Source organism: Saimiri boliviensis, chromosome 8 (genome assembly GCF_048565385.1).
Source record: "Saimiri boliviensis isolate mSaiBol1 chromosome 8, mSaiBol1.pri, whole genome shotgun sequence".
Classification (NCBI taxonomy): domain Eukaryota; kingdom Metazoa; phylum Chordata; class Mammalia; order Primates; family Cebidae; genus Saimiri; species Saimiri boliviensis.
The window spans coordinates 69,947,917-69,962,677 of NC_133456.1; the positions used below are offsets into that span (position 1 = coordinate 69,947,917).

A 14,761-nucleotide genomic window follows, 5' to 3' on the forward strand; every position below is an offset into this window, starting at 1 on the left:
GATGTTAGCTGTGGGCCTTTCATGTGTGGCCTTTATAATGTTGAGGTAATTTCCTTCTATCCCTAGTTTGTTGGGAGTTTTTTTGTTTTGTTTTGTTTTGTTTTTTAAATCATGAAAGGATATTAAATTTTGTCAAACACTTTTTCTGTGTGTATTGAGACAATCATGATTTTTATTCTTCATTCTGCTAATGTGATATCACATTAATTGATTTTCATATGCTGAGCTACATTGCATCCAAATGATTGATCCTCTTTGGTCATGGTGCATGATTCTTTTAATATGCTGTTGAACTCATTTTGCTGGTATTATGTTGAAGTTTTTGCATTTTATGTTTATCAGGGATATTGGCCTGTAGTTTTCTAGTGAAGTCTTTGTCTGCCTTTGATATCAAGGCAATGCTTTTCTTAAAAATTGAGTTCGGAAGTGTTCCCTCTTCTTTAATTTTTGGCAGACTTTGAGAAGTGTTGGTATTAATGCTTGTTTAAATGTTTGGTAAAATTCATTAATGAAGTCATCTGATACTGGGTTTTTCTTTTTTGAGAGGCTTTTAATTACAGATTCAACTTTCATACTAAAGTCATAATGCTCAGACTTTATCTATCTTCAATTTATTTATTTCTTCTGGGTTATCCAATTTGGTTGGCATATAATTATTTGTAGTAGTTTCTTACAATCCTTTGTATTTCTGTGGCATTAGTTTTAAGTCTCTTCTTTCATTTTTTGATTTTATGTATTTGAGTCTTTTTCCTTAGTCTAGCTTTTGTTTATCTTTACAAAGAACAAATTTTAGTCTTGTTTATTTTTTCTGTACTTTATATTTCATTTATTTCTTCTCTAATCTTTATTTCCTTCTTTCTGTGAACTTTGGCCTTAGTTTGTTTTCCTTTTCCAGTACGTTGATATGTAAAGTTAGATTGTTTATTTGAGATATTTCTTCTTTTGTAGTGTGGACATTAATTGCTATGAACTTCCCTATTAGTGTTGCTTTTTCTGCGTCTCATGAGTTTTAATAGGTTGTATTTTTATTTTCATTTGTCTTGAGGTATTTTCCAATTTCTTTTGTGATTTCTATTTTGACCACTGATTGCTCAAGAACATGTTGCTTAGTTTCCTCATATTTGTAAATTTTCTAGTTTTCAGTTTGCTGCTGATTTCTAGTTTTATTTCACTGTGGTAAGAAAAGACACTTGATATGATTCAGGTTCAACTTTCTTAAATTTGTTAAGACTTGTTTTGTGACCTAACATATGATCTATCATGGAGAAGGACCTACATGCAATTGAGAAGAATGTGTATTCTGCTGCTATTAGGTAGAATGTGTGGTGTATTTATGTTAGATCTGTTTGGTCGTAATGTTATTCAAGTCTTCTGTTGCCTTATTAATCTTCTATCTGGATCTTTCATCCATTATTGAAAGTGTGGTATTAAAGTCTCCTACTGTTAACTGCATTTTTGTCTACTTCTTCCTTCAGTTCTGTCAGTGTTGGCTTTGCATATTTTGGTGCTCTGTTGTTGTGTTCATATATACTTATAATTGTTATAGCTTCATTGTATATTCACCCTTTTGTCATTGTGAAATATTCTTCTTGGTCTCATGGCAGTTTTGACTTAACATTTATTTTGTGCGATGTAACTATAACCACTTCTGTTCTATTTGGTTACCATTTGCTTCAGATTTTTTTTCCCCATTCCTCCAATTTCAGGCCATGTATGTTTTAAATCTAAAGCAAAATTTTGGGGGAGACCATATAGTTGGGTGTTGTTTTTTTATCCACTCAGCCACTCTGTATCTTTTAGTTGGAATGCTTACTCCATTTACATTTGTAGTAGTTATTCATAGGGAAGGCATTACTATTGGCATTTAGTTAGTTGATTTCTGTTCATCTTTTAATTCTTTTTGTTTGTTTGTTTTTTGTGTTTTAGTGATTTTTTGGTATTGACCTGTTTTGATTCCTTTCTTTTTTTGGTAACTTCTATAGGTTTTGTAGTTACCTTGGGACTTATATAAAATAGTAATAACAATCTGTTTTAAGCTGATAAGTTAAATCACATATATAAATGCTAAACTTCAACTCTCCCCCCACACTTTGTTACTTTTGTCACAATTTACATCTGTATATTGTATATCTTTTAATATATTTTTAGTTATAGTTATTCTAAATATTTTTGTCTTTTCACTTTTATACTAGAATTAGAATTTATTGACCTATCACCACTACAGTAATATAGTATTCTGTGTCTATCTGTGTATTTACCTTTACCAAATTTTATACTTTCCTGTGCTATCATGTTGCTGTTTTGTGACCTTTTGTTTAAACTTGAGGAAATTCCTTTAACATTTCTTGTAATGCAGATCAAGTGGTAGTGTACTCCCTCAGCTTTTGTTTGCCTGGGAAAGTCTTTGTCTCTCTTTATTTCTGAAGAAGAATTTTGCCAGGTGTAGTACCCTTGGTTGACAGTTCTTTTCTTTCAGTACTTTGAGTATGTCATTCCTCTACCTTCTTGGCTGCAAGGTTCCTGCTGAAAAAATAGACTGATAGCCGAGGCGGGTGGATCACGAGGTCAAGAGATCGAGACCATCCTGGTCAACAGGGTGAAACTGCATCTCTACTAAAAATACAAAAAATTAGCTGGGCATGGTGGCACGTGCCTGTAATCCCAGCTACTCAGGAGGCTGAGGCAGGAGAATTGCCTGAACCCAGGAGGCAGAGGTTGCGGTGAGCCGAGATCGCGCCATTGCACTCCAGCCTGGGTAACAAGAGCGAAACTCTGTCTCAAAAAAAAAAAAAAATACACTGATAGTCTTATAAGGGTTCTTTTGTATGTGACTAGTTATTTTTCTCTTGATGCTTTCAAACTTTTTATTTTTGACTTTTGATAATTTGATTATAATGTAACCACATTTGGATTTCTTGAGTTCATCTTATTTGCTGTTCTTGGGCTTTTTTTTAGATCTGGATGTCTTTTTCCTTCCCCAGATTTGGGAAGTTTCCAGCCACTTTTTTTTCAAATGATGTTTCTGGACCTTTTTCTCTTTTCTCCTTCATAATGCAAATATTGGCATGCTTACTGGTGTCACATAATTCCCTTAATTTTTCTTCACTCTTTGTCCTGATCTGTTTGGCCTTCCATAACAGAAACACCATAGATTGTTTTGATTAAACATTAGACATTTATTTCTCAAAGTTACGGAGGCTAAGAAATTCAAGACAAAAGCACTAGGAAGTTTGGTGTTTGGGTAGGACCTGCTTCTTAGTTCATAAGTGGCCTTGTTCTTGTCATGTCTTCATGGGGAAGAAGGAACACAAAAGAGTTCCTGGATTCCCTTTCATAAGGATACTAATGTCATTCATGAGGGCTTCACCCTCATGATCTAATTACCTTCCAAAATCCCAACTCCTAATACTATCACATGGAAGATTAGAATTTCAAGTTATAAATTTTGGAACATTCAGTCCATTGCACTCTTTTCCATTATTTTTTCTTTTTGCTCCTCTCACTAAGTTATTACCAGTCACTTGGCTTTAATTTTGTTAATTCTTTCTTCTTGATGATTTAGGTTGCTATTGAACTCCTCTAGGGAATTTTTCAGTCCAGTTATTGTGTTCCTCAGCTCTATGATTTCTGTTTGGTACTTTTCAATATTTCCTATCTCTTTGTTGAAATTTTTACTTTGTTCATGCATGGCTCTCTTGGTATCAGGGAGCATTTTTATGAGAGTTATTTTTAAGTGTGTTAGGGAAATCATATAACTCTGTTTCATTTGAGTTGGTTTCTGAAGATTTAATTTGTTTCCTTGTTTGGAACATCTTTGCCTGATTCGTTATTTTTCTTGACTCTGGCTTGATGCCTGCCCATTAGATAAGGCAGGTACTTCTCTGAATCTTTATTGACTGGCCTTGTACAGGGGAAGACCACCATCAGTCATCCTGGTCAGAGATTCTCATGGCCTCTACTAATGCTTTCCTGCCCAGAGAGAAGTAGACAGCTGTGCTTTCTATCCACACTCTACGCTGAGCTGAATGCGGGGAGCTATGGCGTCTAACTAGCCCTATCTGCTATCTTCAATTTCCTATGGGCCTCTGGGCAGCTACACTGTGCTGAATCCATCAGAGCTTTAAGGTTGCAGAGACAAATGGCAGTTCTTTAACAAGCTCCAGAGAAGATGGAGCACTGGGCACACGGATTAATTCTTTCCCTTCCCAGGAGAAAGGTGAGAGCTGAGATTTTCAATCTGCTCACTCTGTGCTGAGTTGGTGGGGAGATGAATGGCATCCATCAGCCCAGGCTACTGTCTTCGTTCCCCCTGAGACCACAAGACTGTGTCAGACTTGTCAGAATTCTAAGCCTGGCAACTTAGTAGTCGGTCCTCTAGGGAGTCCCCTAGCATCACGGGGCAAGCAAACCAACTTTTTTTTTCTTTTTTTAATTGCATTTTAGGTTTTGGGGTACATGTGAAGAACATGCAAGATTGTTGCATAGGTACACACATGGCAGTGTGATTTGCTGCCTTCCTCCTCTTCACCTGTATCTGTCATTTCTCCCCACGCTATCTCTCCCCACCTCCCCACCCCCCGTCCCTCCACCATTTCCCCCCAACAGACCCCAGTGTGTGATGCTCCCCTCGCTGTGTCCATGTGTTCTCATTGTTCAACACCCGCCTATGAGAGAACATGGCGGTGTTTGATTTTCTGCTCCTGTATCAGTCTGCTGAGAATGATGGTTTCCAGGTTCATCCATGTCCCTACAAAGGACACGAACTCATCGTTTTTGATGGCTGCATAATATTCCATGGTGTATATGTGCCACATTTTCCCTGTCCAGTCTATCATCGATGGGCATTTGGGTTGGCAAACCAACCTTTTTTCTCTCCTAGGTAAACTGGGGAGCCAGGGGAACCATTCCTGGTTATATGGCACCGCACTGGGTGCATGATCTCCAGCAAGAGGATGTTCCAAATCTACCTATTGGCTTTGCTAGTCTGGTTTTGCATTCACGCTGGGTACAGAACCTTCCAACTAGTTTCTAATTTCTGGAAAATGAAATTTTGAATTGTTGCTGCATTGGTATGTTTATGGGGAGAAGAGTCAAGCGTCCTATTCCACTATCTTTTTCCTACTCCACTGTCTTGCTGATGTCACTCTTGCAAGGATTATTCTCATGGTTTTAAGAAGACTGGAGAGGGAGGAGAACATTGCTGGAGGGAGAAGGGTAATGAGGTAAGTCAGTTATTAGCCATTGCAGCAGTTCAGAGACAGATAATAATGTATGGACAAGGCCCCAGAAGCATGCAAGAGAAATAGACAGATTAGCTATGTATTTGGGAGATCTGTTGATGAATTGGATCTAAAGTCTGAGGACAAGGGAGGGATTGATAATTATGTCAATGTTTTAAAGTAATAATAAAACAGTTGTTGTAACGCATAACATGAGTCATGACTCTTGTTAAGAATTTTTACCTAGGCCCTATGCACATGGGTCCTATGCAGCTATAATATATAGTTATCCATGTTTCCAAATCAATTTGATTTGGCTGTAATAGCAAAGCCGTTTCATTGCTTAAATAACTCCGTCTTGATTAGTACCATTTATAGCTATGTGTAAATAAAAGTGTTTTAAATTTTGATTAGGACAGTTAAACTTTGGTAATTCAGACTGATTGTACAATTGACTTAAAAGGTTTGAGTTATGTTACGTTTTCAAGAAAATAAGTTTTATTACTTTGAAGATCATAGACCATATCAGACTACATTAAGAAATACTGTCAAGAAGAAATCCCATAGGATTTACTTTCTTTTTTTTTTTTTCCTTCTGAGTTGGAGTCTCACTCTGTCACCCAGGCTGGAGTACAATGGCATGATCTTGACTCACTGCAACCTCCGTCTCCCGGGTTCAAGTGATTCTCCTGCCTCAGCCTCCCGAGTAGCTGGGATTACAGGTGCCCATCACTGTGCCTGGCTAATTTTTGTATTTTTAGTGGAGACAGGGTTTTTCCACGTTGGCCAGGCTGGTTTCGATCTCCTAACCTCAGGTGATCTGCCCGTCTTGGCCTCCCAAAGTGCTGGGATTGCACATGTGAGCCACCGCACCCAGCCAGTATTCACTTTCATGGTTGATAAAATGGCTTTAGTTAGCATAGCAAGTATTTGTGATTTCTGTTTCTAAAATGGTTAAAATTTTTATGATCCATCTTATAGATTAAACACATCCATATCAGTTGTATTTACATTATTTCCTTGGTAAGACCCTTTTAAAAATAGATAAAACAAATGTTATCTTATGTTCAAGTTAGTCCTGTTTGTTATTAATGGAGTATCAGTAGTAAAGTTTTATATTTTTATAACATCTCAGTCAATATTGAAATGTGTTCAAGGTATACAATGTGAAATACATTTGCTTAAGAACTGAAGCATGAACAGACTGCAAAGCATGTGTGATCTTCCTTATTGTTCTGTGTAATTATCCTTAGTAAGCATTTGTGATTTAACATCCGTCCATGAAACTGGCAATCTTACTCATTATCTTGCAAGCAGGCCATTCACAGTTTTTGACAGACATCTAGATAAACTATGAAACACTATTTGTGACTATTATGAGAATGAGGCTACTTCTCCTCCTCAGTGAGGGAACTCTGCAACCTTTGTGTTCTCCCATCTGAAACAAAATATCCATGGGCCTAGGATTTCAAACCCAGGATCTATTTAGGGTTGACTAGGGGGTGGCCAGTCCCAGAAAGCTTTTCTCTTTTTCATCAGAAAAGACTCTTAACTTCCTCTCTGGCTAAGGCAGGTTCTGATTTGAAGGTCATAAAGACTTAGCTAATAGTTCATTTATTATTGTTATTATCTCTGCCTTTACACAGTTTCTATTCTGGTAAAGGAGACGCATGCCAAATAGGAAACATAATATGCAAGTAAAGTATATATAGTAGTTTAAACTGATATATTTTATAGAGAAAAGCAGTGAAGCAAGATACCCCTTTGTAGGGAGTATGTTTCATTTTTATTTCCAAATTAAAATTAGTAATTAGATTTTCAATAAGTTATTTTGTTATATTAAAAATTGCAATAAACTAAACAGCTGCAATCATAACTACTGTCCCTGAGTGCCACAGTATGGCAGAGGTGGGATAGATGTTAGCATATTTAATTATCATACTAACACAACTTACTATGCTGCTAAGAATATGTTAAGCACTTTATGCAATATTACCTCACCTATCTTACTACACAGAAAGTGAAATAGAATATCCCTCCTTTTTGAAGGAAAACATGAAGACTCTGTGAGGTCAGGAAAGTTATCAAAGGTGACACAGCCATTAGGGCCAAAATGGGAAATCATCATTAAAGTCAGTCTGACTTTGAAGCTCACAGCTGTTCCCTAGACCCTGGATCACCTGTCAAAAGTGTGATTCTGTCCTTTGTTTCTACTGTCTCAACACCAGGAGCTGTTTGTCTGTTTCTGAACATATTTTATTAATGCTATCATTTCTTCTTCTTTTTTTTTTGAGACAGAGTTTCACTCCTGTAGCCCAGGCTGGAGTGGAATGGTGCGATCTCGGCTCACTGCAACCTCTGCCTCCTGGGTTCAAGTGATTCTCCTGCCTCAGTCTCCAGAGTAGCTGGAATTACAGGTGTCCACCACCATGCCCAGTTAATTTTTGTAGTTTAGTAGAGACAGGATTTCACCATATTGGCCAGGTTGGTCTCGAACTCCTGACTTCAGGTGATCTGCCGCCTTGGCCTCCCAAAGTGCCTCATTTATTCTTTCATTCAACATAAATTCATTGTGCTGAGTTCATTTTCAAAGATGAAGAAGTTATACCCTTAATGACGGATCCTGTGGTCTGATGAGGGGAAGCAGACATACAAAAATTTACTTTTGTAAAATCCAATTCATTTTATCATAGAGGCATGAATGCCATGGCAAAGCTCTGAAGCCCTTCTGATGTGATCTCTGAACTTAGAGAAGGCAAATGCCTCAAGCTTTTTCTGATTGTTACCTTCACTCAGAAATGCATTTTAGATCATGACCAATATGCATGCACACACACATACAAGTGAAACTAAATTTTTATGAAAAACACTTATGCCTAGTACAGACACTGTATTCTGATATTTCCTAGTTTCTTCTCTTGAAATAAAACTTTGATCTTGACATACTGTAAGAAGATGGGTCATTTAGCTAGCCCTTGAGTGATGAGTCAGATGTTTAGACAGTGAGGTTAGTTTTAACATCCTGTACCTGGACTTGAACTACTTTGGGACTGTTTCTGGAGAGTAAGTTTAGGAATCTTTAATGTATACATCCATAGGTGAGCTTAATGAGGGAGATGTGGCCATAGAATGAGTAGAGAAAGGGTCAAAAGAAAAGTCTTGTGGGAATGAGGGCAGGTCTCTCATTGAAGTTGGAGGAGCTAGGAGCATGAAATTGAAGGGATTAGAGAATCAGGGAGGTGGTTGGAGTCCAAGAAGCCATGGATTTAGAGTTTCAAAAAAGGGTGAATTAGGGAATGGACAGACAGCGAGTAAAGGAAGTGGGAGTATTTCTACTCTTTCTGAGTGAGGTCATAGAGAGAGAAGATAAGATTGTCAAAGAACTTGGAAAAACTGTTACTTTTTTTTTAGAATGGTGAGGACTGCATGTAATTTAGGAAAGCGCTTGAAGGTAGGAATATTACATTAAGGGGAAAATTGACCAATGTTGATTGGGTTTGGGATCTGGACACTTAGGGCAACACATGAACAGAATTAGAGAAGTTAGGAGAAGGAAAAGGAACTAGGTTTTTTATTTTAATGAGGCAGGGACAAATAGAGATTCTTTTGAATATGTTGGTTTGGGGATTCAGTATCATAACCTAATATAAATGTTCTGTAGCTCACCTGAAATATAGCATTAGTTTGTGTGGAATGTCAGGGTTGGAAATGTAAACTTTTAAGTGTCATCCACATAGAGCGGTTTTAACAACGGGGTTTCTTGTAGCTTTAGAAAATGGAGAGCACATGTTTTAGACTTTGACTCAATTTATCTTATTTCATTTAGAGAAACCCATCTTCTCACTAGTCTAATTATATATCACCTAGAATGGTGCTGGTCCCTAATATGCTTCAATAAGGGGTGTGTGTGTGTGTGTGTGTGTGAATATAATGCTGTTTGTGTTCATGGCAGATGATGATGAGCTTGAAGTGTCCATTAAAATTCCAAGGAAGAAGACTGCCCAGAAAATTGGTGGCTAATCCAGTTACAAAAAGTATATAATAAACTCTATCATTCTTAACCTTAATCTCATCAATGTTCTTTTTTTTTTCTTGACACAGAGTCTCACTCTGTTACCCAGGCTGGAGTGCAGTGGAGTGGTCTTGGCTCACTGCAACCTCCATCTCCTGCGTTCAAGCGATTCTCCTGCCTCAGTTTCCTAAGTATCTGGGATTACAGGCGTCTGCCACCATGCCTGGCTAATTTTTTTTTTTTTTTTTTTGTATTTTTAGTAGAGACAGGGTTTCAGCACGTTGACCAGTCTGGTCTCAAACTCCTGATCTCGTGATCTGCCCACCTCGGCCTCCCAAAGTGCGGGGATTACAGGCGTGAGCCACTGAATCTGTCCACATACCAATCTGTCTCTCTCTCTTCTAAGGTCTGTTGACACATACAGTGCCATTCTGCAAATTAATTAAAGATGTCCCCTCTGGACAGATGGATTACAGAATGGCATCCCTTCCTCCCACCTGCTGAAGTCCAGCCCCAGGGCATGGAACTTGGTCAGCATAACTCCTGACTGGGTTTTACCCCTATTTGCCCCTCGGTATCTGGGTGAAGTGTACACACTTCACAGCTGACTGCACATAGCAGCCCTTCCTGTTTTCCCTCCCTTCTTACCGCACCCCGTCATTGCTCTGTTCATCCTCTCCCTTTCCCTCCCCTCCCATTTTTTCTCCTCTCCTTTTTTTCCTTTTCTTTAATTCTTTTTTCCAGGTTATACTGGATGATAATAAAATAATTGAGGAGTTAAGGAAACGAGATGTTCATATTCCCTTTTGGAATTGTGGTAAAATATATAAAACATAAAATTTACCATTTTAGCCATTTTTACATGTACAATTTAACAGCATTAAGCACATTCACATTGTTGTGCCACTGTCAGTACCATCCATCTGCAGAACTTTTTTGTCTTTCCTAAATGAAACTCCGTACCTATAAAACACTGCCTCTTCACTCCCCCGACCCCGGTCCCCAGAAACCACCTTTCTACTTTCTGTCTTATTATGAATCTGACACCTCTAGGTACCTCATAGAAGTGGGCTCATACCATATTTGTCCTTTTGTGGCTGGCTCATTCCATTTAAAATATCTTCAAGGTTCGTGCATGTTGTAGGCTGTGTCCAAATTTCCTTACTTTTTAATGTGTATATTCCCTTCTATATATATACCACTGGTGGACATTTGGGCTGCTCCTACCTTTTAGCTATTGCGAAGAGTGCTGTTATGAACAGTGATGTACAGGTACTTACTGTTTGAATCACTGCTTTCAGTTCTTTTGGGCACATACACAGAAGTGCAATTGCCAAATCATATGGTACTTTCACGTTCTTGACCTTTGCTTTTTATGAATTGAAGTTTCTTGAAAAGTCTAGCTTTGATACGTTTTCTTTCAGCAGGCATAATACACATGTAATTCTTGTACTGAGTAATCCGAATTGAGTTCTCTCCACCGGTAACCATGCCCCGTCGCATTCCTGCCTGTTAATAATACCTTGGAACATTCCATAACTTTCTAGTCACTTAGTTACTAGAGACTAGTGCAGCCTAATTAAACACTCCAGGCTCTCCTCCTCTCACTCTGCCCCCACCCCCTGACTCGGGTTTGACAGAGGAACCAGTAGGGGTGGGGGATAGGGTCTGCCCTCCCTTCGACCTCCCTTCCTGCCCCCAGGTTCCAGCTCCTGTGCAGGGAGGAAGGAATAACTTGCATCCAGTGCTTACTTATTACCCTCTTTTAAAATAATTCACGTAGAGTCCCTTTATTAGATGCAACCTAGTCTCTCTATTTGGGCACTTCTGCAATTGATTAGGTCACTACTTGGACCCCATTATTGAAATTTCTTATGATTTGTTGGTTTTCTCTGTTGCTCCTGATTGGACTGAAGCTGTTGCTGTTGCACACAGCCTGTATTTGTTGATTTTTACATCTGTCTTTCCAAAAAGCTAACTCTTGGTTTCATTGATTTTTCTAACCTGTACATGTTGGTATGTAGGTGTCTTTCCAGGTTCATTCCTGAGTAATTTTTCTGGATTCTTCATTGCTAAAATGCCTTTAGTAACCCATATGCTGATAGCTTCTTAAGTCAAGAAATTTTATGAATCCAATATATTTAGATTTTCCTTCTTTAAATTTTAGAGTTTAAGCTTATTTCTCAGTTCTGGAAGTGCAGCTAATTTGCAGATCTTAGTGCTGAGCACCAAAATGAATTTTGGCATAGATTCTGACTTTCCCTGTAACCTGGCCTACCTCTATCTGATAACACTGTGTGTGTAGCCTACAGTGCTATACGGGGAAAACAAGCAGTGCACAGTGTTATGAAATGCTGCACCTACTGCAATGCCTTCTTCGTAAGCTGTTGTAAAAATAAGAGTTTAAAAATACTTTAAAATGTTTTATGAAAATTAAAAACTACAACAGGAAAATAAAAACCATTTGAAAGCACTTTATCCAAAAAGAAATACTATTGCTATTTTAAACACACACACACACACACACACACACACACATATTTGAGACGGCATAATATATGGTTTTATGTCCTGATTTTTTAAACTAGTATGACTATTTCTCTATGTCATTAAGAATAATTTGAAGGCACGATCTTTAATGGACATATTACATTTTATTTGTTTATCATGGTTCAGTTAATAATAATCTAGGTTTAGAGCATTTATAATAATAGCAATATTTAATAATTCTTCAGTATTTACTACGGACTAGTTGGTGGTTTAACGCTTCACATATATTCACTCTTCATTTAAATCTCATACCACTTTTGAGATCCCCATTTTGCAGGCAGGAAGACTGAGGTATAGAAAGGTTAATAACCAAAGTCACACCTTGTGACTGGAAGTTGGTCAAGTTGTAATTGTTACTTAGTTATTCTGGCTCTCCAGTTTGTAATCTTAACCACTATCCTACCTGACTCACTGTATGATAAGTATCTTCTTGGGGGGAAAAAATCTTTATCTGCATTTCTGATAGTTTCTACTGGGAAGATTCCTAGAGGTGAAATATCTAGGTCAAGAGCTATGAAAACTTTCAAACTTAAAGGAATGTTGTCCAGTTGCCCTCCAGAATGTTCCTACCAGTCCATGTTCACAGCAATAGTGGGAAGAGCCTGCCTGTACACTGACTCCCACCACTGTTATTTAATTCCTCTTTCATAACCCTGAATTTAGGATCTCCCTGAATGGTTAAGATAGTCCAAGGTTCCAGGGCTCCCTTAAGAACATAGAAAATCCAGTTTTATACAATTGTGGAGTCATTTGTATATGTACTTCAGACAGTACTGCATCCTTGTTTTATTGGTCCATACATAAATGAACTTCCTTATCTCATCATCACTAGATGTGAGACATTGCTACCAGGAGGGTATACTAAGCCTGATTGTGTCGTCTGAAGGTCATTGCACCTGTGGAGGGTGGCTTTCAAAATGTAGCCTTATTTTGGCAACTGCTATCGTGGGTGCTATTTATGGTATTTTCTCAAGCTTTTAGGCAGTTGGAAGTAATTTCACATTAATGATCTTATACTACTCTTTGGCTTAAAAAACAGTACTGTAAAAATACTATTTATTTTTTTCCCTTGCATTAGCATTATAGAATGTACATAAAATGTTACACTGCATCTGCATTTCTAGGTAATAGCAACTTTTGGTAACCCTGGTTTTTATCTTTTGAAGATAATTTCTTTACTACCCCCAGTGAACACTGACATTATAAGGCATAAATCCCCCAGGATTTTTAATAGAAAAGTTGAAAAAAATTCCATGGAAATATCACGGGGAAAAGGATTTCGGTAATTTCTACAGTTATTCAGACAACTTCAATGAGGAATAGAAAATATTCCTTGTGATTGTATGAAAATTAATCGCTCATCCTTCACTGGCACTTTGGATCAGGACTTTGTCCTCACTGTTTTCTGAAAAAATCTTTATTGAATCATACATTTCGCTGTGCTTCATTTAGGTTCTGTGTCTGTGCAGGTACTGCTTGGATTTTGAATTGCTTTACATTCTAAGAAGTATATTAAATCAGGCAAGAGGCTGGTAACCTGGAGCAAATAACAAATGCACACTTACTGTGAACTATCTCTAAGCCTGTGTTGCTTGTGATTCCTTTTATTTTTATGTTTAAGCGTGACTGTTGGTAGAAGCTTTGTCTTGAGCACAATGCTGTTGTTAGTAGCAAATGAAATGACGAACTGTGCTGAGGAAAAAAAAAGTAGGCTGAAGGATTTATAGCAGACCACTGCAAACCAAATGTTGCAATTATATGCAGCTGAAAACAAGCAGCTTTTAATGTGTCCATTTGGCCAAGAAGAGGGAGGAGAATTACAGACCATTGCTCCTTCCTCTCTCATTCTCATCCTCTCTTCTTCTTTATGTAGTTTATCATCCATAATTTCAGGATGTATTTTGCTTCTTTAAGCTGTTTTATCTGTAGGCTTATGAGGTCACTCATGTGTGAATTCCTTTGTTCGTCATCTCACCTTTTGCCTTGATGATAGAAAATTGATCAGGCCTGAAGTACAAGTTCAATAGACAGCCCCCTTGGTCCTTTGTCTAGGAGAATAGCTACCATTGAAGGCCATGAGCAGGTTGCTATTAATATGACAGCCTGCTCTATCTCCCACTGTAATTTATAATGAAATACCTAATCTCCATTATTTTGATCCAAGCAGGCGATCCCATGAAAAAGTCTTTTCATCCAGTTCCCAATGGCTGTTACATGAGAAATGGCAAACCAATAATTTTTGTCAAGTTTTTTAAGCCAACAGAAATGCTTTTCCACTGCTACAGTTTCAAAAGGCACAGATAAAGCTCATTCACTGAGATGAATGAAAAAGCCATCTGGGGTTTTTCTTTTTGACTTCCTTTCCTTTTCTCCATCCTAGTAATCAAATTTGAGCAAAATCAAATGGGGCTTTCTATGAAAGTACCTTTTGTTGATCTGAACGAGCTGGTAATTTACAAAATACCCTTCCTTTGTGAGGAAGGCTAAAGAAAAAAAGAATCAGTAGCTTTTAAAGCTGGGCCTTAGTGGGACTCTAAACGCAATGAAAGCAGTCTGTGTTGAGAGATTGAAATGCATTTCAAAGCCAGGCCTGACTCGGGGTACAAGGAAGAACAGACCTATGTGCATTTTGTAGGAAGAAAAATGTGAATGAAAAAAGGAGAAGGGGAGAGAAACAGGGGGGACATCTGCATCAGACATTAGAGTCACCCTGATTTTGGAGATGCATTCATCTTATTGAAAATGCGTACGTAACCAGTGATACCGAAGTCGGATATTTGCTCAGTCAGGATGCTCAACAATTTGAGCCTTTAAAGTTTGGAGCGGCATGGGTTTGTGGAGAAAGTCGGCTAGTGATGTGTGTGATGTTTTTCTCCAACTTTTTCTTCTTTGCTTTGGAATCTTGTGGGAAGTAGCTCAAGAAAACCTGAAGATGCCAATTTTTAGACAACTAATACTTTTCCCTCCTTCTGCCTGCTAG

General features: G+C 38.0%; 1 protein-coding gene across 5 annotated transcripts in view; it reads left to right on the plus strand.

Moving 5' to 3' along the window:
- LOC141585400 (uncharacterized) overlaps window positions 1-14,761 on the plus strand; it is a 304,583-nt gene that overhangs the window by 159,613 nt on the left and 130,209 nt on the right. The window lies entirely within an intron of this gene.